This window comes from Schistocerca piceifrons, chromosome 5 (genome assembly GCF_021461385.2).
Source record: "Schistocerca piceifrons isolate TAMUIC-IGC-003096 chromosome 5, iqSchPice1.1, whole genome shotgun sequence".
NCBI classification, from domain to species: domain Eukaryota; kingdom Metazoa; phylum Arthropoda; class Insecta; order Orthoptera; family Acrididae; genus Schistocerca; species Schistocerca piceifrons.
The window spans coordinates 59,223,481-59,244,302 of NC_060142.1; positions in this window are offsets into that span (position 1 = coordinate 59,223,481).

A 20,822-nucleotide genomic window follows, 5' to 3' on the forward strand; every position below is an offset into this window, starting at 1 on the left:
CAGTGGACCCCCCAGGGAACGCCTCACACCTGACGAGTGTAACCCCTATGTTTGCGTGGTAGAGTAATGGTGGTGTACGTGGAGAACCTGTTTGCGCAGCAATCGCCGACATAGTGTAGCTGAGGCGGAATAAGGGGAACCAACCCGCATTTGCCGAGGCAGACGGAAAACCGCCTAAAAACCATCCACAGACTGGCCGGCCCACCAGAACTCGACACAAATCCGCCGGGCGGATTCGTGCCGAGGACCAGGCGCTCCTTCCCGCCTGGAAAGCCGTGCATTAGACAGCACGGCCATCGAGCGGGCTTCTCTTATCTGTGCTGTGGTAGCTGTACGATCTGCCACTGCCACCCTTACAGTATGATGATCCTGGCGGGCATCTGTGCTGCGTGGACGCCTGGACCCTCGACTGCGGGTGCGAGAATGTTCGCGTTGCCACTGGTACCAGCATCGTTGCACAGTTGACGCAGCGTGTCCAACTTGTGTGGCTGTTCTCTCAAAGGATCGTCCCGCCATTGAGAAGGCCATATTTTGGCGCCTTTCAAACTCGCCCACTTGGCTGCAGGAAGCACGAGTTGGCTGCTTGCTTCACACGTGTACACGACACTGCTCCTTTCGGCTGCGAGCCTTCCCCACTAAAGGGTAGGCATAGATGGCGTTCTGGTAGCTTTGCCACTATGCTTTATATATATATATATATATATAAGGTTCACCAGCCATTTAACCATATTCTTCTGTGCGGATACACGGACAGTGCCCAAAGTCCTACGAGAATCGGCAAGAAGCCGCGACTAATGAGTATAATGGGCAGTGGGACTATGAATATAGTGCGGGAAAATAGGTTGGGAGTGTGGGACTCACGGGAGGCGTGTCAGAGATAAGTCCCTGCAGTCGCACTATCCTGTCTGTCCTCCGTGGCTCAGATGGATAGACCGTCTGCCATGTAAGCAGGAGATTCCGGGTTCGAGTCCCGGTCTGAGCATATATTTTCAACTGTCCCCGTTGACTAATATCAACGTCTGTATGCAGCTAGGGGTATTCATTTCATTGTAAGTTCACTGTGCTTTCTGTTATTAGCATATCTAAGATCCTCCAGGTGGCATATGGCGTCATCGGACTAAAATCGACATCGTCTTTCCAGGTGTACGATTTTTTTTTCCGCAGTGTATTTTGTTGCTGATGTTGCGGCCTTCAGTCCGAGAGGAGGTTTGTTCCAGCTCGCTAAGGCTGTAGCCAAAGGATGGGGTGTCCGGACTTCTCCTATCACCTTGTAAGTAGGCTGTTTATGTTTTCTTATTGGCAACGTTACGTAGCGCACTGTATGAAAATCACTGGCTGTGCTGTGTGCAGTCTGTGGCCAGTTTGCATTGTTGTCTGCCATTGTAGTGTTGGGCAGCTGGATGTGAACAGCCCATAGCGTTGGGCAGTTGGAGGTGAGCCACCAGCAGTGGTGGATGTGGGAGAGAGAAATGGCGGAGTTTTGAAATTTGTAACACTGGATGTCATGAACTGCTATATATATTATGACTATTAAGGTAAATACATCATTTGTTCTCAATTAAAATCTTCCATTTGCCAACTATTCCTATCAGTAGTTAGTGCCTTCTGTAGTTTGAATCTTTTATTTAGCTGGCGGTAGTGGCGCTCGCTGTATTGCAGTAGTTTGAGTAACGAAGATTTTTGTGAGGTAAGTGATTTGTGAAAGGTATAGGTTAACGTTAGTCAGGGCCATTCCTTTGTAGGGATTATTGAAAGTCAGATTGCGTTGCGCTAAAAAATGTTGTGTGTCAGTTTAAGCACAGTCACGTATAATTGTTCTAAGGGGACGTTTCAACCTAAATGAAATTACGCACGACGTGGCTGCCTTGTGAAAATGAAAGGTATTTTGATTTTCAATTATACGACGAAAAAGGGATACGTATTGTCAATAGACAGCAAGCCAAAATAGATTTAAAGCATATGTAGATCGGTAGTACTATCACCTATTATTGCCCATGTCTGTTGTAGCCAAGATGCGGCCTTATTTGAGCGCAGTCGTTTCTTTTAAGCAGTCCAGTTTATACTTGCAGTTGAATTAATGTAAGTTCTACAGTTTATTATTTTTGTACTTTGTTCTGGTGTGATAATTGTGAATAAGATTGTAACAAGAAAGAAGACGAAAATCGATTTTCATTCGTCCGCTAGCGCTATGGTGAGTTAAAAATGTGTGCGCACTACTATAATAGCCTAATTATCTAGCTATGTTAGCGCTGGATTCGTTATCTGGAGGCTAGCAGAAATTTGGCGTTGAAATATTTCAGTATTTCACAAGGCAGCGGAGCGGTAAATATCATTACAAATGACATTAAAGTAAAATCAGTGCGTAAAAATACACTTGAATTTGTCTGTGTGGCCCGAAAATGGCGTTAATCAACAAAATATCGCCCAAACGGCGATGATTGAATTTCTTTATAAAAATTAGCTTAATATTCTATTATTAATAGCCCAAATGGCAAAATATCTCCCAATTTAGTCACCTGGGCAGTACTCAACTGTGAAAATTATTTCCGATACGGAATGATTAGGTGGAAGAGGGGATAGGGTTGTGGAGGGCAGAAGGGTGCGGGAAGATAGCACATTCTGTAGTTCGTTCGTTTCTGAAACAGTTTTTCAACGGGGTGCTTGAATTCTTCCGAACCGAATGCGCTCTGCATCCCCCACACACACCATTTGGGTCAAAGTGTATTTACGCTCTTCTAATACTATAATAACTGAAACCAGCGATTACACGCACAATTAAATGGCTCTGAGCACTATGGGGCTTAAAATCTGTGGTCATCAGTCCCCTAAAACTTAGAACTACTTAAACCTAACTAACCTAAGGACATCCCACATCCATGCCCGAGGCAGGATTCGAACCTGCGGCCGTAGCAGTCGCGCGGTTCCGGACTGAGGGCCGAGAACCGCTAGACCACCGCGGCCGGCTACAATTAAATCTTAAAATATGCATGCATTCATGCAAAATCAAACGACTAAACATGCACAATCAAAGGAGGAACAAGCAGTGTGTATTTAGCCTTTTGTTGCTATGCATTTTATTTTAGTTTTAAAAAATGTACAACATCCAGTTTTTCCAAATTCTCGACCGACTTGGGGTAGCTCTGAGTACTGGGCCGCTGTGCTAACAATCCCTAGATTCAGCAGTCAAGGTGGTCTGAATCCATTGGCCACCAACCTTGAAAATGGTCTTCTTTCATTTTCGGCATATGCCAGGGCTTCTCTCTTGCTACAGGCCACAGCCAATTAATTACGGGTACCTTTCTTTCCTGAAAGAGTCCAATTCCATTGAACATGAACCCCCTCTGCTTGAATGAAATGAGCTGCATCGAACACCGTTTTGGAGACTCCCGGTATTAAAGGCCACATGATAAATAAATTATAAGCCGAAGTCTCTTCATTTCCGATCATTCATGTGTATGCCGGGACATTCTTTAATGCAGAAAATGATCATTCCTACATTGCAAGAAGTCAGAGATGCGTACTGAAAGGAGGAAGTTTGGGAAGGTGTAAGGTTGAAAATTCCGGTTCCTTTCCATTTTCTCCCTAAAAAATAGTTCTAGCTTCTCTGTCGAACAGAGATATCTTTATTACAAAAGCACTGCGGATAACAATTACGGTGTCCCAAGAAATTATCGCTCGTCCGTTCCTTACCACTTCCTCAGCTAAAATCTAGACTGAAAATAGAAGAGTGTAAAAAGACCTTGGTGGGTGAAGGGGGTTTGGAGTATGACTGATTCTTAGTGCTTTTTCAAAATACAGCACTCATAAGTAAGCAGATTATGTCTGCGGTCGGTGAAAACTCCGAAATCATTGTCGAATAAAATGGTTTATCGTTCTTTATGGCAATTTTCAGAATAAATGAAAAACATGACTCTATTAAAGTAAGGTCCTCTTCAACAAATCGCCCCCCCCTCCCCCCTCTTTGTCGAAATCCTGTCTTCTTTATCTTGTGCAAGCCTCTTCATCTTTGCGTAGCTACTGCAACCGTGAATCCACCTGAACCCGCTTCTGTATTCATGTCTTGCTCTCCCATTATTATTTTTGCCACCCCCCACTTCCTTACATTACCGAATTATCGATTCATTGAAGCCTCAGCACGTATCCTACAAACCGATTTAGTCCTTCCTCATCAGTTATTTTCTTCAGCGTTCTTCTGTAGCTTCACATTTCAAGAGCATCTATTCTCTTCTTGTCTGGTTTACTTATCGTCACCAGTTCATTTCTATACAAGTCTACAATCCAGACAAACAGCTTCGCAAAGGAAGTCCTAATAGTTAAATTGCATTCACTATTAGCATTTCCGTCTTTTCTTGCCATTGCCAGTCTCCGTTTTATATCTTCTCTAGGTGGCCATCATGTTCTTTTGCTGTATAAATGGCAACACTGATCTACTACATCTGACGCCTTATTTCCTAATCCACTTCCCCCAGCATAAGCTCATTTAATTCGACCATATTCCATTACCGTTGTTTTATTTTTGTTTAACTTCTTCTTATAATTTTTTTTCAAGTGGCCGTACATTTCAGGTAAAGACATGATTGTTAGAAAGATGCACCAGAATAGCTGCTTATAATAATTAGTCTTTAGTAACGACACACTCTTTCGACATTTATTGCTATTGTCAACTACCTACGAATACAATTTTGCTGAGAACGTGTATAAATGTGAATGTCTTTTACCCTCAAAGTGACCGTATTGTACTCACGTCTAGAATGAGGTGACGTCCATATTACATCGTTAAAGAACAATTCTATAACTGTCAATGTTTTATTATATGCTAAATGAGGTAAATATATGGAAAATAATACGTTAATTAGGATCTAGTCCTGAGATGTTACATGTTTACAAAGATTATAAAAATAAACAACAATCTTATTTTACTAACTAAATTTTGTAACGATTATCTTTGGTTGTTGCGTATGTTATTTCCGATTCATTCTTTTTCGTGTTTTAAATGTTCAATAAAGGTAATAGTAGTAGGAGGAGATTAATGTTTAACGTCCCGTCGACAATGAGGTCATTAGAGATGGAGTGCAAGCTCGGTTTAAGGGAGGATGGGGAAAGAATGCGGCCGTGCGCTTTCGAAGGAACCATACCGGCATTCGCCTTAAGCGATTTAGGGTCATCACCATAAACGTACATCAGGATGACCGGAAGCGGGTTTGAAGCTTCGTGCTCCCGAATTCGAGTCCAGTATACTAACCACTGGTCTACCCCACTCGGTCTGAGGTAGTACTTCTAAATTCTGTATGCTCGTTTAATACTTCTTGTGGATATTTTTTCTTGAGGAATAATCATGGCAAAACCTTTTGGCATCCTGCACAGGATTTGGAGTGTATTTTCGGTTGTATCAGAAATGTGGATTCGATTTTTCAGATGTAGAAAGGAGCTCCGATTTTTCAAATGTTGAAAGAAGCTCGACCGATTGTTCTCGCTGTTTCCAATGTCTTTCTTGTATCTGACGTTAAAATTTCTTCCTATTTGGCCAATGTGAAACCTATTACAGGATCCACATGTGATTTTATATACGCCTGGCTTATAACGTTCGGATGTTCTAGTGATGGCGGAACGTAACTTCATTGAAAGGTTGTTATTGATTCGAAAGGCTAGTTGAATATTTGTGCCTTTAAAAAGTGCGTTATTTTGTTGGAAATTCTACCAAGGTAGACTCTTAGGACATATCTTACGTTTTGTTCAGGTGATATTTCTCTAATTCGGTGTATCTCGTTATGTATTGTGTTCTAGTCGTCCGACAAAGTAGACCATTGAGCGGCAATATTTGCTACGAAACGGATGGCGTGCATGGAGTAGATATGGAACCATAGCCGCTCTGGTAGCTCAGAGACTATTTGTGAACGCTACAAGGCTGTTAGTTTACAACTGAAAAGTTACACTTTCCTTTCGTAAAGTGATGTCTGTGGTTTGCGGACGACGGATGTATCGCAAGTTCACCTGCGAGGACCTAGCACGGCAGCGGATTAGAGTGGAGCTGATTAATCAGTGGGAGATCGATTTTATGGGTTTCGGTGAGAGAGACAGTCTAAAGGATAAGGACGTAAAAAGTGTTTCTGAATATGGGAGCAGTGGGAATCGTAGACGGTGCGGTGTCCGATGGTGAATGGCGAGTGTGGACTGCTTCGAGTGGCTATAGACAGTAATCAGCACGAAGGAAGGTAGCAGGCCGGCCAGTGTGACCAAGAGGTTCTAGGCGCTTCAGTATGGAACCGCTCGACCGCTACGGTCGCAGGTTCGAATCCTGCCTCGGGCATGGATGTGTGTGATGTCCTTAGGTTAGTTAGGTTTAAGTAGTTCTAAGTTCTAGGGGACTGATGACCTCAGATGTTAAGTCCCATAGGGCTCAGAGCCATTTGAGCCATTTGAAGCAAGCAGGTAGCTGGAAGAGGCAGTCTTTAAGCGCAATGTGAAGAGTTGAAGTGAATTCAGTGTACATATTTAATGGACCAGAAGGGAGGACACGTAGTTTTATGTTACTGCAACTAGCTTCTAGGAGGAGATCGGAGTTTGTAAGGATGTTTCTGAGAACTTAAGTCTTACTTTTTTAAAAAAAGGGAGTGACCCTATGGATATACGAATTAAAAAAAAACAAAAAAAAACGAATTTCGCTTTGAATTCATTAGTGCGAGTCCTTCTTAGTTGTTAACCTTTTCCTCTATAAGTGTTTTCAAGTATTTTAAGACGTCGATGTTCTCCATTGTGGGCCGTAATCTTTGTGTGCGGTAGATATAAGTGAACGGAACAGGTGTTAGTCTAATTTTATTTATTGTTGTGAATCTGCCAGCACTGACATCCCTGCAGTTTGCTGCTCTTGTGAACAGATGCTAGGCCTTCCAGAGAGAGGTGCCTGAATATTCATATTTAAAATATTATCCTTGTCTCACATAGTAAACCATCTATAGTGACGCTGACGACCCAATCAATTTGTTAGTGGTATTAGTGAGTGGTTTTGGAGGTTTCTGTACTTGAAAAATCTTTATTTAGACGAAGAGGTTTACGTCCTAAGTTGTGGTATGGAACGCAAGAATGCTCTACGGGTTAGTGCCATTGATAACCCATACCACGTGTGTTTACGTGCAGAGGCAGCACGGTGCCATCTACATCAACTACATCTACATTGATGAGCTAATATATTATGATAAGAGCCCACTGTGAGTCTAAATGCCACCTCGTAGCGTTGCAGCCACGTGACACGGTCGGGGAAGTGCATAAGTGGAGCAAAGAGGAAAGGGATATCGGTCTAGTGACGATACGGGTTATCGCAGAAGAGAAATGTGGCGTTCTCCAAGCAAGTGTTATAAGTCCTCGGCTATTCCTAATCAATAAGGGGTGATTCCGTGATGATGTTACAAACTTTCAGGGATGATGGAAAAAGATAAATGTATCGGTTTGGCTAAGCGTCTCCGTGACGCTTTCGAACCAACTAAATGAATCTGTAACGAAGCGCATTACTCTTATATGGATATTCTCTGTTTCCTCTTAACTCTATCTGTACGGGTCACAGGCTGACGAGAAATATGCAACTACTGGTCGATCGAGTGTATTGTAAGCACCTGCTTTGTGTGTACACTACACTTACTGAGTACTCTTCTAATGAATCTCCGTCCGGCCTCTGCCTTACATGCAATAAAGCTTTGGTGGGTCGTTCCACTTTAAATTGCTCTGAACGCATACCCCCATGTCTTTTATGGATGTCTGCTTCCAGTGATTCTTCTGCCATTGCATAGTAATGCAGTAATGGATATTTCTGCCTATGTATGTATAAATATTACATTTGTTAATGTTGAGGGTCAAATGCCAATTCCTGCACCAAAGTTTGAGTCTCCGTAGGTTTTCCTGCATTTCGATACAATTTTTTGGCACTGCGATTTTTCTGTAAACAACAACATCATCCGCGAAAAACTTCATGGAAGTTCCGATATTATCCACTTGGTCCTTTATATACAGAGTGAGTCACTAACTATTGCCACCAAGAATTATGATAGGAGCTGAATAGTTTGTGGGACAAAAGTTGTATGGGACAATGGGGGCGATAATATGACGTTGGTTTTTTGTTGCCGGGTGAGGTAGCTTCAAAGATATGAAGGTCAACTTTGGTTTTTTTAAGTGGGATGCTATAGTTTGGTACTTATTTTCTGATAGCGGTTATCGAGATGAATCCAATGATGTGTAACAGCAATGTCTTTGAAGGTCAACGAAGATCAAGAAGGTGGCATGAATGTCCATTTACAGAAGGTGTTCGAAGTGATGACCATTGGTATCAATGCAGTACTGCAATCTTCTTATAATGGATTGAGTGGTATTCTTTATCACTTCGGCACTTGTCGAAGCACATGCTCTGACAAATCTATCTCCATATCTTCAAGTGTAGTTGGAACGTCTTTATAAGCAATTTCTTTTACGAATCCCCACAAGAAAAAATCCAGAGGTGTCAAGTCTGGCGAACGAGCCGGCCACGACACATCTCCTCCGCGTCCAATCCAACGATTTGGGAATTGTCTCTGCAACTCATTTCTGGCCATCAGAGAAAAATGTGCCGCACACCCATCGTGTTGATAGCACAGTCTGTGCCTTGTTCCTAAAGATAGTTCTTCCAATAGCAGACCCAATGTTTCTTGCAGCAATGTCGTGTACTTCCTACTATTAAGATTTCCTTCGATGAAGTAGGGGCCTATAATTCTGTCCTCCAGAATCTCACACCATACATTCACCGACCACGGTTTTTGGTGTGCAGCTTGCCGCAGCCAACATGGATTTTCAGTTGCCCAATAATGCATGTTATGCAAATTATCATTTCTATGGTTCGTGAATGTAGCCTCCAGAATTCAATGCGACGCATACAATCCGTACCAGTTAATTCTTGATGGAGGCTGATATGGTAAGAATGATAATTATGACGATGCAGAACACAAACAACGCCACTCTGGCTCGTGCCCGATTCCCTTGCGATTTGACGCGGACTAACACAAGGATCTCGAACCACAGTGACAAGACTACAAGTTTCCGTTTCCTCGTAAGTAACTTTCCTTTGCCGGATATGTTTCCGATGCGTTAAAGATCCAGGTGTTCTCAATTTATCATACACATGTTTAAATGTGCGACATGTAGGGTGAGTACGTTGAGGATATCCTTCAGCGTATAAGTCTCTAGCTCTCAATGAATGTCGTTGGCATTCTCCGTACATGAGAAACGTATCGAGTTGTTCTTCGAAGGAATTCATCATTCAAATTCGCTTGATTCGACGATACTAGTCTTACCGTTCCTGTTAGTGTGGTACTGCGAAACCGTCGAATGGTGTTTACATGTCAATGGCACGTTAGACGGATACGCCTTATTCGGCAAATATTTACTATTTTCTCGATGTTCGAGAGAGATTTGTCAGTGCATGTGCTTCGATAAGTTCCGATGTGATAAGAAATACTACTCAATCCATGATAAGAAGATTCCAGCACTGCTTTGATACCAGTGGTCATCACTCTGAACACCTTCTGTAAATGGACGTTCATGCCACCTTCGTGACCTTCGTTGACCTTCAAAGGCCTTACTGTTACACATAATTGGATTCGTCTCGATAACCGCCATCAGAAAATAAGTACCAAACTATAGCATCCCATTTAAAAAAACCAAATTTGACATTCCTATCTCATACTCGACCCCATCTAGCAACAAAAAACCAACGACATATTATGGCCCCCGTTGTCCCACGCAACATTTCTCCGACAAACTTTTCAGCTACTATCATACTTTCGGAATTATTCTAGGTGGCAATAGTTAGTGACTCACCCTGTATACTGTGACAAATAATTGTCCAATCACACTTCTTTAGGGTATGCCCGAAGTTATTTTTAGGTATGAACATTTTCTCCGTTAAGAATGGCACGCTGTGTTGTGTTTGCAAGGAGCTCTTCTACCCAGTCACACAGATAGCCTGATATTCCGTGCGACTTTACTTCTTTCTAAGGAGGCACTGTGGAACTGTGTGTAACACCTGGAAATCAAGGAACACGACATCAACCCTGGTGCCTGTATTATTGCTTTCTAGCTCTAGTGGACAAAGAGAGCGAGATTGATTTCACACGATCGTTATTTTCAGAAAACATGTTGATTCCTGCAGAGTAGGTTTCGGAGCTCCAGAAATATCATACTACTGGATCATTAAGAATGTTTCAAAATTCTGCATAGTAGGTTTCCGAGCTCCAGAAATATCATACTACTGGATCATTAAAAATGTTTCAAAATCTGCAACAGACCGACACAAGAGATGTGGGCCTATACTTTTATGCGTCTGTACGTTACCTCTTCTAGAAAACGAGTGTGACGCACGCTTCTTTCCAATCACTAGGAACGTTGCGCTCCTCCTGCGAGCTAAGGTGTGCTCTTGCTATAAGAGAAGCAAGTTCTTTTGCATATTCTGTGTGGAATCGCACTGGTATTCCATCAAGTCCGGTGGCCTTTCCCCTGCTGAGGGATTTCAGCTGTTTTGCTATTCCTTGGTGACTCGTTTCGATATCTCTTATTCTGACATTCGTGCTACGATCTATGTGAGGAACTACAGTACGATTAGGATTTGCCTCAGTAAAACAGTTCTGGGAAAAGTTGTTTAGTATTTCAGCCTTCTCTCTACTATCCTCGGTTTCGATGGTTAAGGAGTGTCTGGACAGACGGAGAGAACCCTATAATGATTTCACGTAAGACAAAAAATTGTTAATATTTTCTGTCAAGTCGGTAGATAGAAATCGTTGAAGGTTTCACACCTGGATCTCGTTACGCTTATTTTCGGTTAGTCCAGTTTGTGTATATCTGCGAGGCTTTGCCTACGAATGAATTTGCAGCAAAGCTCTCATTATGTAAGTCTGCAGGCTTTCGTGGCCGTTGTCACTGAAGTCAAAATCTTCTGGGTTATTAGACCGCGTCATATTTCCTCTAAAATGATCGATGTTTCGACCGCTCTGCTGGGATCTTCCTCAGGGTCTTCTGATGTCCACTACTGCTAGAACACTGTTTTAGAAGAAATATGACGCGGCCTAATAACCCAGAACATTTTAACTTCAAAGCCCTCTTTCTTTTCGTAGTAATTTTCCAACACGGTTGTCGAACCACGGTGGGGCTTTCTCATGCCCGCAATTTTCTCATTACATATGTATCTATAGTGTTTCATTCAGTGCTGTTTAACTCCGTCCGTTGATGCTGAACAGTTAAGAGCCTGGATATGATTTTTTCTTGTTTAGCGCTCAACTAATCTGTAATTCGTTTTCAGTCGCACTTTTAAGTTAGAAGTAAGTTCCTACCTTTTTTTACGTTGCTATTTACAGCCATATGCAGTGATGCTATAAAGACCTTATAATCACCGATTCCCTGTTCTATGCCAAATGAGTCGTTAAGTTCGGGTGTGCAAAAGACCAACAAATCAAATATTTTGCCTTCACGATTCGTTTCTCCAACTAGCTGCTCAAAGTAATTTTGGGATCCACTACATATGCATCTACACCTGTCTACGATGTAATTCTCACTTAAAACCGTGGAGAAGATTCATCTAACCAGTTTCATACTATTTCGTTACCGTTCCATTCTTGAACACAAATCTTTCTGTGCGAGCTCTGATTTCTCCCGTTTTATAACCAAATATTTTCGCACTCGGAGGAAAAAGCGGGGTTCGAAATTTCGTGAAAAATCTCGGTGTAACGAAAGAAGCCTTTGTTTTAATGATTGGCAGCCGAACTCGATTACCACAGCCGTAACACTTTGTCCCTATTTCACGATAATACGAATCGAGCTGTCGCCGGCCGGTGTGGCCGAGCAGTTCTAGGCGCTTCAGTCTGGAACCGCGAGACCGCAACGGTCGCAGGTTCGAATCCTGCCTCGGGCATGGATGTGTGTGATGTGCTTAGGTTAGTTAGGTTTAAGTAGTTCTAAGTTCTAGGGGACTGATGACCTCAGATGTTAAGTCCCATAGTGCTCAGAGCCATTTTTTGAATCGAGCTGTCCTTTCAACATTTTAAATGTACTCCGTCAATCCCATCTCTTGAGAATCCCATGCCGCACTGCATTATTTTATCAGAGGATGAACAAGCGTAATGTAGGCGATCTCTTTAGTGGATGTGTTGCATCTTTCAAATGTTCTGCCATTAAAACTCAGTCTTTAGTTCGCCTTCCCGACAAAATTACTCGTACCTATGTGAACGTCACAGCTGAAGATGTTATCCCTAGGTATTTAGTGGAATTGATATCTTCTAGATTAGTGTGATTTATCGTCTAACCGAAATTTAACGGGTTCCTTTTAGTACTCATGTGGATGACTTCACACTTTTCATTATTTAGCGCCAGCTGCCACTTTTCACGCCGTACAGGTATCTTGTCTAAATCAGTTACAATTGGTTCTGATCTTCTGATGAAGTTACTAGGCGGTAAACGACAGCGTCATCCGCAAACAGTCTATGATCGCTTCTCAGATGGTCACCTAAGTTATTTATATACATGAGGAAAAACGAAGGGCCTCTAATACTTCCTTTTGGGAACGTCAGATATCACTTCTGTTTTACTCGATGATTTTCCGTCAGTCACTACGAACTGATCCCCTGCTGATAGCACTCATTACCTCGTGAGAATAAAGAGCTTGTGGTGTTGCACAAAAATTCATGCCATGTGTCATTAAGACCGTTTTCAGCTAGGTAATAGGTAATGTTCGGATACAGTATATGTTACAGAATCCTACTCCAAGTCGATATTATTGATATAAATCTGTAATTCAGCACATTACACCTATTTCCTTTCTTGAGTATTGGTGTGACCTGTGGAACTTTCCAGTCTTTAGGTACGGATTTTTCGCCTAGCCAGAGGTTGCATATGCACTTTACGTAAGGAGCTATTACATCTGTATACTCTGAAAGGAATATCCTTGGCGTACTATCTGGCCTCGAGAAATTGCCTTTATTAACTGATTTAAGCTGCTGTCCTCTGTATACAGGCCTTTTCCAGGAATACCTCCCACCCCTCTTGTGATTTCTGAGCTGTGAATTTGCTATTACTGAAATGCTGTAGCCAATGAGGAGTTGGTTGTGGTAATATGCCACGTTCTCAAGAAATAGCATTTGTACTAAAACAGACAGTTTATTTATTTAAAAATCATACTGCAAACATTCAACTACTTCTTTATCAAGTCCTTAGTAATTCTGAGAAAATTTAATAAATGCAAACAAATGAACAGTACTATTTTAAATTGGAAATTGAACAATTTAACTGAAGACAGGAAGCTAGTAAACTTCACCTTACTCCAGTCGTTCTGTTTCAACAAAGATTGAGAATTTTTTTTTTTTAATTTGTGGTAAGGTCTTATGGGACCAAACTGCTGTGGTCATCGGTCCCTTAGCTTACACACTACGTAATATAACTTAAACTAACTTACGCTATGGACGACACACACACCCATGCCCGAGGGAGGACTCGAAATTCCGAAGAGTGGAGTCGCGCGGACCATGCAAGACGCCTCAACCGCGCGGCTACCTCGCTCGGCATAGATTGAGAAGCACGATATTCAATAAAGCAGAGAATAAAACATTTCCATTGACAGAGACTCTATAACACTACCGTCTGCTACTACTGAACCATAACCTTAAACCTGGAAACAGGTCGTGAAATATAATTATTTTGTTAAAGCAATTATGGTATAAAGCAACAGAGCAGTGTCACCCTCTGAGAGGAATTTTGTTATGTTGACCGTGTTGTACATAACGGAGGTGGCTTATCGGAAATGAAAGTCAGAATTACGTAAATATTTGAACAGTAACAAACGAAATTTTGCCTATCTGCACTGTTTAATGGATAAAGAAAACGGTCGCCAGCCTAACTAGGCAAGAGAATGATTAACATTCTCGTTCAAGAAAATAGTTATTAGTAATTTTAATGGATAAACACAACCTATACTTTGTCACACGGGAGTGCAGTGAACTCTGACACATACATTTGTTTACGTTAAGAATGAAGCTAGCAGTTAGAGCAACACAAACTATTTGCAAAATTATAACAGATACCGAAACACACTATTACTTTCAGGGCTTACACAAACTTAATGGTCTTTATAACGTTATTATTACTATTCACTGCAGAATCATTAATTGGATATAGGTTAAGTCTCTCTCAGTTAAATATTTTACTATTTAAAATAAAAGTTAATTGGAATCCACTGAAATGTTGCTTCTCACTATCATTTGAAGAAAGAAATTATGATTTTCATAATTAATGGTCCTTCCGTTACTTGTTACCGAGCATTAACACAATAGACAAACTGTGGATCCAGTTATACTATTAATATGCGCTTCCAATACACAAGAGAGGCAAACACTTGGCAATCATGAACATATAATTTCCTATTATTGCAGTTTTCCACTTTTACTACAGCAAGAGACAAAATTAACATATATGTAAGATACTGACTCACCTTCTGCGATTTATAACAGGCAGTAATGTGATCATTTACCAAGCAAAACTTTATAAGCCTCAGTCTTAAGAACTGTTGAAGTTGGCAACAACACATTAATAAGCAGTTTTACTAGGAAAATTATTTTCAGCAAGCATCATTAACTTTAACTCACTCTCTTGCCACATTAACTTTAACTTTCTTTTTACTATGTTCAAGAGGCCTTAATTAGCAAAAACACTGGTCTTTAATGTTCTTTCAGTAGGTACACTCGGTAATCACTTTAGTTCAAACGGAGAGGAACCTGAGAGGTGTTATGATAAGGAAAAAATCAAGGTAGGTACATAAATTCAGTTATAAGTTACCTTATATGTGTGCACACTAAAGCATCCAATGAGCTGATCCTTCACTGTACATTATTATAGCATTCCGATACAGTAATTGCGCAATGTGTTGGCAACTGCATGTTGGTAGGTGGATTTACAGGTGGAATTGCTGGACTCTGTCATTTCTTGGTGGCGATGATAGATACAAGTTCCAGAATAGTTCCAGCTATTTATCCATCCATCTGGGGCATTGAAAAGTAGCAGAAAAAGCCTCTCTCGAAACCAGCACAATATGCATATTTTATTACACAGTGCACAGTTTGGTAGCTCGTCCCCGACTCGTAGCTCGTCCCCGACTGACTCTTGTTCCACCTTTTTCACCTAGGCCAACCACAATTTGCGCGCGCTACACAGTTCCGTTCCCGAGGGGAACCACTACACCTTTTACATACAAACTAACTAATAACCCTAAGTGAGGATCAGCAGTTTACATAACAGCAACCAAATGCATTAAATAAAACAGAACATTTGCACATATTTACATTTCCACAAAAAATTATTCACATAGAAATTACGATTATATACAGTAAGTTTTGTTCCCTCCGAATGGGACAAAGAATTTAAATGACAGATATACTACTTTGCATAGAAACAAACCACGACATCAAAGTTTTAACAAAGAAAAGAATATACAATTTTGTGTTATCTGTTCAATCAAACACATTTACAGAAGCTTAACGATGTAATATTAAATGAAACAAAAGCAAAATAAATCAGTAGAGTACTAGAGCTATGGTGTTACAACTCGTATTCTACACCAGCAAACTAACACGAATGGACATTAAGACATTTAATTATCTGCTCAGAGTATGCAATGAACTACTACTAAAGAACACTATAAAAATGTGGAACGATGAAAGATGTACAGATTTATTTAAGAAACATCTCTCAGCTGGCAACAACTAACAGTAACATATTTAACTGTGCATAAACAAGCTGGCCCAAATAATGCTCCTAAATCAGAAACCGGGCTCGATCCCACTAAATGGGAATATTTGTAACACAAACAAGCAGAAAAATTAAGCAATGTGGGTAGCTTGCCTTTTGAAATTCATACAAAATGGATACATATAATTTCAACCAGAGTGGCCACACAGCTTCAACTAAGACAGGAAAATTGAACTTGCCTTTATGCTGAGTAAACATTACAGGCACACGTCATAATATTCAGGAATTATCCACAGAGAAAAAGGCAAGGGGCAACCATAAACGTGAAGTAAAACAAATTTATGAATGCAACTACTGTTAAACGCTTTTTAACAACACTGGGGCCAACTGATGCACAAAACACGCAGTATAAGAACACCACGGCTCAGCGGATAACTCCATCTTGCTTCTCGTACAGTCTATGAATTAAGGAGGTTACCAAGGAAATCTACATGACTCACACATTTCAAAAATGGCTTTGAGCACTATGGGATTTGACATCTGAGGTCATCAGTCCCCTAGACTTTGAACTACTTAAACCTAACTAACCTAAGGACATCACACACGCCCATGCTGGAGGCAGGATTCGAACCTGCAACCGTCGCAGCAGCGCGGTTCCGGACTGAAGCGCCTAGAACCGCACGGCCACAACGGCCGGCTTCACACATTTCACTTTGCCCATAATTTTGTAGGGACCGAACAGCAGACGTAAAACCAAGCCTGTCTTCCACTAGATTCGAGTGTCTGTTTCTCGTGGATGTAAATGGACAGACTGTCGATGTCGACGTTCGCTCGAAGTGCTATTCAGTTCCGGCAGTTGCCTGCAACGTCCAGGTCCCACATGGTCTCCAGCTGCTGATTTTGGATGGCCATCCCCATGTTATCGGTCACCACACCTGAGACCAAGTTCATTTGGGGGCAGCGTTAAATCGACTCGAGAGACGGTTCGTGTGCCCCTGGCGGGATGCTAGGTACGCCGTTGCTTAGTTACAGGCGAAGACGATTAATTACACTTTCGATTATATCTCGAAAGCGTGTACGGCTCAATTAATAGGTGCAATTTGTCTTTCTCCTCTCTCAGTCCTCATACCAAGCTCAAATTTCTGTAACTGTTTTCTAATTCCTCACCTGCTACAAAGTTCCGGTCACCTACGCTTTATTAGTTTTTCATCGCCTATTACACATCGAATTTGGCGTTCCATATCCTCATACACTTTCTATCTCTCTTCATTTTCAGCTGTAACGTCAGCATGTATACCTGACTATTACTGTTGGCGTTGGTTTGCAGTTGATTGCGATGAGAACAATCCTACCACCGAACTGTTGACGGCAACTCACTCTCTGCCGTACCTTCCCCCTCGTGACAAAGCTTACTTCCCTTACACTATTTTCGGGTGCTGTTGATTTTAACCTGTGTTCGACAAGAAATTCTTTCTTTTCTTTTCACTTTAGTTCACTGATCCCCACTATATGAAGACTGAGTGTTTGTATTTCCATTTGCAAATTTTGTAACTAAAAAGTTACTCTAACCACCCTGTATATATGCAATTCTGCCACCTCTGAGCAGTGTGCTGTTAGACAGGGAAACCCGTTGTCGCGATAGTTAACTGGTGTGGTCACTAACATGTTGACGGTGGTCACCGTTGATAATCGCTAGTTGAAATGCCACAGACCACGCCAGTTCAGTGCCGAATAACAGCAACAACTAGTGAAGAGTCATATAATCTAGAACCAACTCTTCGTTATGGCACACAAAGCATAGAAAAGCGTAGCTTACACCGAGTAATATATTTAAGTTGCAGGAGCTTGCTCTATCTGACATTGGTCCATTTTACACCGCAGCCGGGTATCGATAAGTTTAGTTTATCTATTTCATACATAAATTTTGCACAATCTACACTGCTTGAAAAAAAAAAAAAAAAAAAAAAAAGAGAGAGAGAGAGAGAGAGAAGAGTTAAGCATCCAGAAGGGGATGAGGAAACGAAATGAAATTTAACAGGTTGGGATGGTATGTGATGTTATTTCACCGATTACAAAACGGAGTCAAATTTACAAAGAACGTGGCAGTATCTGTCCCCTTTTCAGTACGACGCTCTGGCCTACAAGCACGCACTGCTTCGGTTGGAAGGGAGTCATGCCGCCGGTGGGTCCAATCCTGAGACAAGCTGGCGCACGACTCTTGTAAATGGTCCTTCACATGCTGGATACTGGCACTGAATGTTCGAACTGATCGTATACGTATACGATGGCTACGGGAGTATCTCAACAGCACGCAGACAGTTGATAGAGACACGCGTCATATGTGAACAAGCGTTGTCTTGATGAAAAATCGCAACACGATAATGTCATATGGGAAGTAACACATGAGGACGCAGGATGTCCGTGATGTACTGTTGTGCTTCAGGAATTCCCTCAGTCACCAGCAGCCGTCATTTGAAACTATACTCGATGACTTCCCAGGAGTAACACCGCTGTGCCTCATCAAAACATTAGAATAATGAGACTTCTTTGTAGATCGCCGCCAGAGTGGGTAGCTGTATGTAGGATAGTGTGGAACCACAAGTCATTGCTGCACTCACTGCGACTCTATACATCAGCAGTCCACGCTTCCCGCTCACGCCACCACTCCTAACACAGCTGTTTGTGGTTCAAAATGGTTCAAAAGGCTCTGAGCACTATGGGACTTAACATCTGAGGTCATCAGTCCCCTAGACTGAGAACCTAACTAACCTAAGGACATAACACACATCCATACCCAAGGCAGGATTCGAACCTGCAGCCGTAGCAGCAGCGCGGTTCCGGACTGAAGCGCCTAGAGCCGCTCGGTCACAGCGGCCGGCAGCTGTTTGTGTGGTGGTATTAACGGCAGCCTACGCATGAGACGGTAGTTCCCAAGTCCGGCTGTTGCTACTTTCTGAGCAACGGTAGGGGACGACATAGAGTGCTGCAGAAATCTGTTACTTGATCGCGGATGGCGGTTGCAGGAATGAAGGAGTCACAATAGGCCTGGTGTACATTACGGCGAAATTTCCATGTGGTGGTCAAACGTGATCGACCGGAGCCTTCAGGACGTGTATGCCTGCCTGTCACGTTCCCATGCAGTGCAACATTGTACCACTGTCGCGTCCAAATGCTCCAGAAATGGACACCGAAAGTGAGACCCCTTTCTAAATCTGTCAAATGCTGATAGCTCTGTCTTACACGAGTACACAGCATTTCCGTGTCCTTCCCATTGATCACTGAATATCTGACGCTGTTCTCTTCCTTTACATACCGTACCAGACTTGATAAAGACACTAAGCACGAGCAGCACCAGTGCATCTAGTAGCCATTATACCCGACTCGGATAATTGTAGCTCTAACTATTTGTACACCCGCTGATGATGGTGCGTGTACGAATTTTCATTGGCATCCCACCACGTCTTCTGGGTACTCCACTTTTTTTTGTCGGGCTATGTATTACAGATTTACTTTCTAAGTTTGTATTAATAATGATTATGTTTGTAATCCTGTCGTATTCAAAAACCTGTTGTAAATAGTTTTTTATTTATTTTCCTAATTACGACATAAAATTAAAATATTTCAATTTTTAGTAAATTCTAATTATTACCATATTTGAATGAGTAATATCATCAAGTGTCTAGAGCGTCAGTCCAACAAGATAAGTAAAAGTTGTGTTTTGCTTCCAATTCTTGAATAAATTTAAAAAAAAATATTGCAACCAAGTTGCAATTACATTTGAAATTTGTCTAAACTGATGAGTCAGGAATAAAGACAGCAGTAGCGTTAAAACTGTTCAGTAGCGGTAGCCGTTTGTAACGCCCATGGTATAAATAGCAGCGCGTCGGAAACTGCACCTGACAATCCCCATTGCTGACGGCCGTTATTCGTGCAGTGAGTGGAGGGTCTCCTGTGTGGTGGGTAAGGGCTGAGATGTGTCCACGTTTGCATCTGCCGCCATCTGTGATTGGCAAACGCGGACTGTGTTGCGCCCGTTTAGGACGCCATAGAGCGAGAAGTGCACGCCTCGTAAATGGATCAAACAATTTACGTATGTTGAGGACCATGGTGGATGACTGCTCAACACGTTTCGGTGTCTCGTGAAGCCCGTGTCACGATGGTTCGTCGGCTTCATCAGGGGAAAAAAGCTCGTTATACACCACGTTGCAGGTCTGGAAACAACGTTGCCAACTTTTGTGAGGCTATTAGCCTGTTGCAATTCCATTAATTTTTTCGGTACATTGAAACCCAAAGCTGGCCAGTTAGTCACATTTGAAGTCAACGTGTAACATCAGTGGCTTGTCCGTTTAATTGTTCCTTCCTAGATAACCTCGGATTTGTCGAACTGAGCGTACGGCTAAATGTGACTGATCACAAAGAAGTTGCGACCTGTAGTCACTTCACGCTGATGTAAAACCCTAGGCTTAAAAAGCCGCCGTCGTTATGTGCGTGTCTCATAATTCATTTGCATAGCAACGTCACACCTTTCGAACAGTCTCGTCCTCTATTGGGCCTACTAGCATGTACTTCTACTGTTGCACGGGATAAGATTAAGATTGCTATGCTACTTGATAGGAGGGTCTTATCTAATAGTTAACCACCATTGACAAACTGCAACTATCTGCACTAGATTTCAAGATGATCTACTAATGAGATTGAAACTGGTCGTCAGCAATAAAAAGTAATGATCCAGATCGTGTTTTTGATTCACGCAAGTCTCTGCTCTCCGCGGTAGGGTGTAAGCGGTAAATGACAAATGGTAACTCGAGGTCTCAACTAGGCTTCCAGTAATCTGTTCTTGGCGATGCGTGGCGATAGCAATTTGGGTCATATTTCAGCTGTTGTGGACTATCTCTGCAGCAGACGCAGTCGGACAGTCCTACAATCTTGTGGTGCATGAGTCTTACTGGAAGGACGCATATCCAGTGTACTTCAGACTCGTCCTCAGTCCACAGCGCGATCATTCGTAATGGTGTCATGGTACTCCAGTAAACTGTCTGTACGATCTTTCAGTGTGATGTTCCCGTTTTCCTCATGTCACT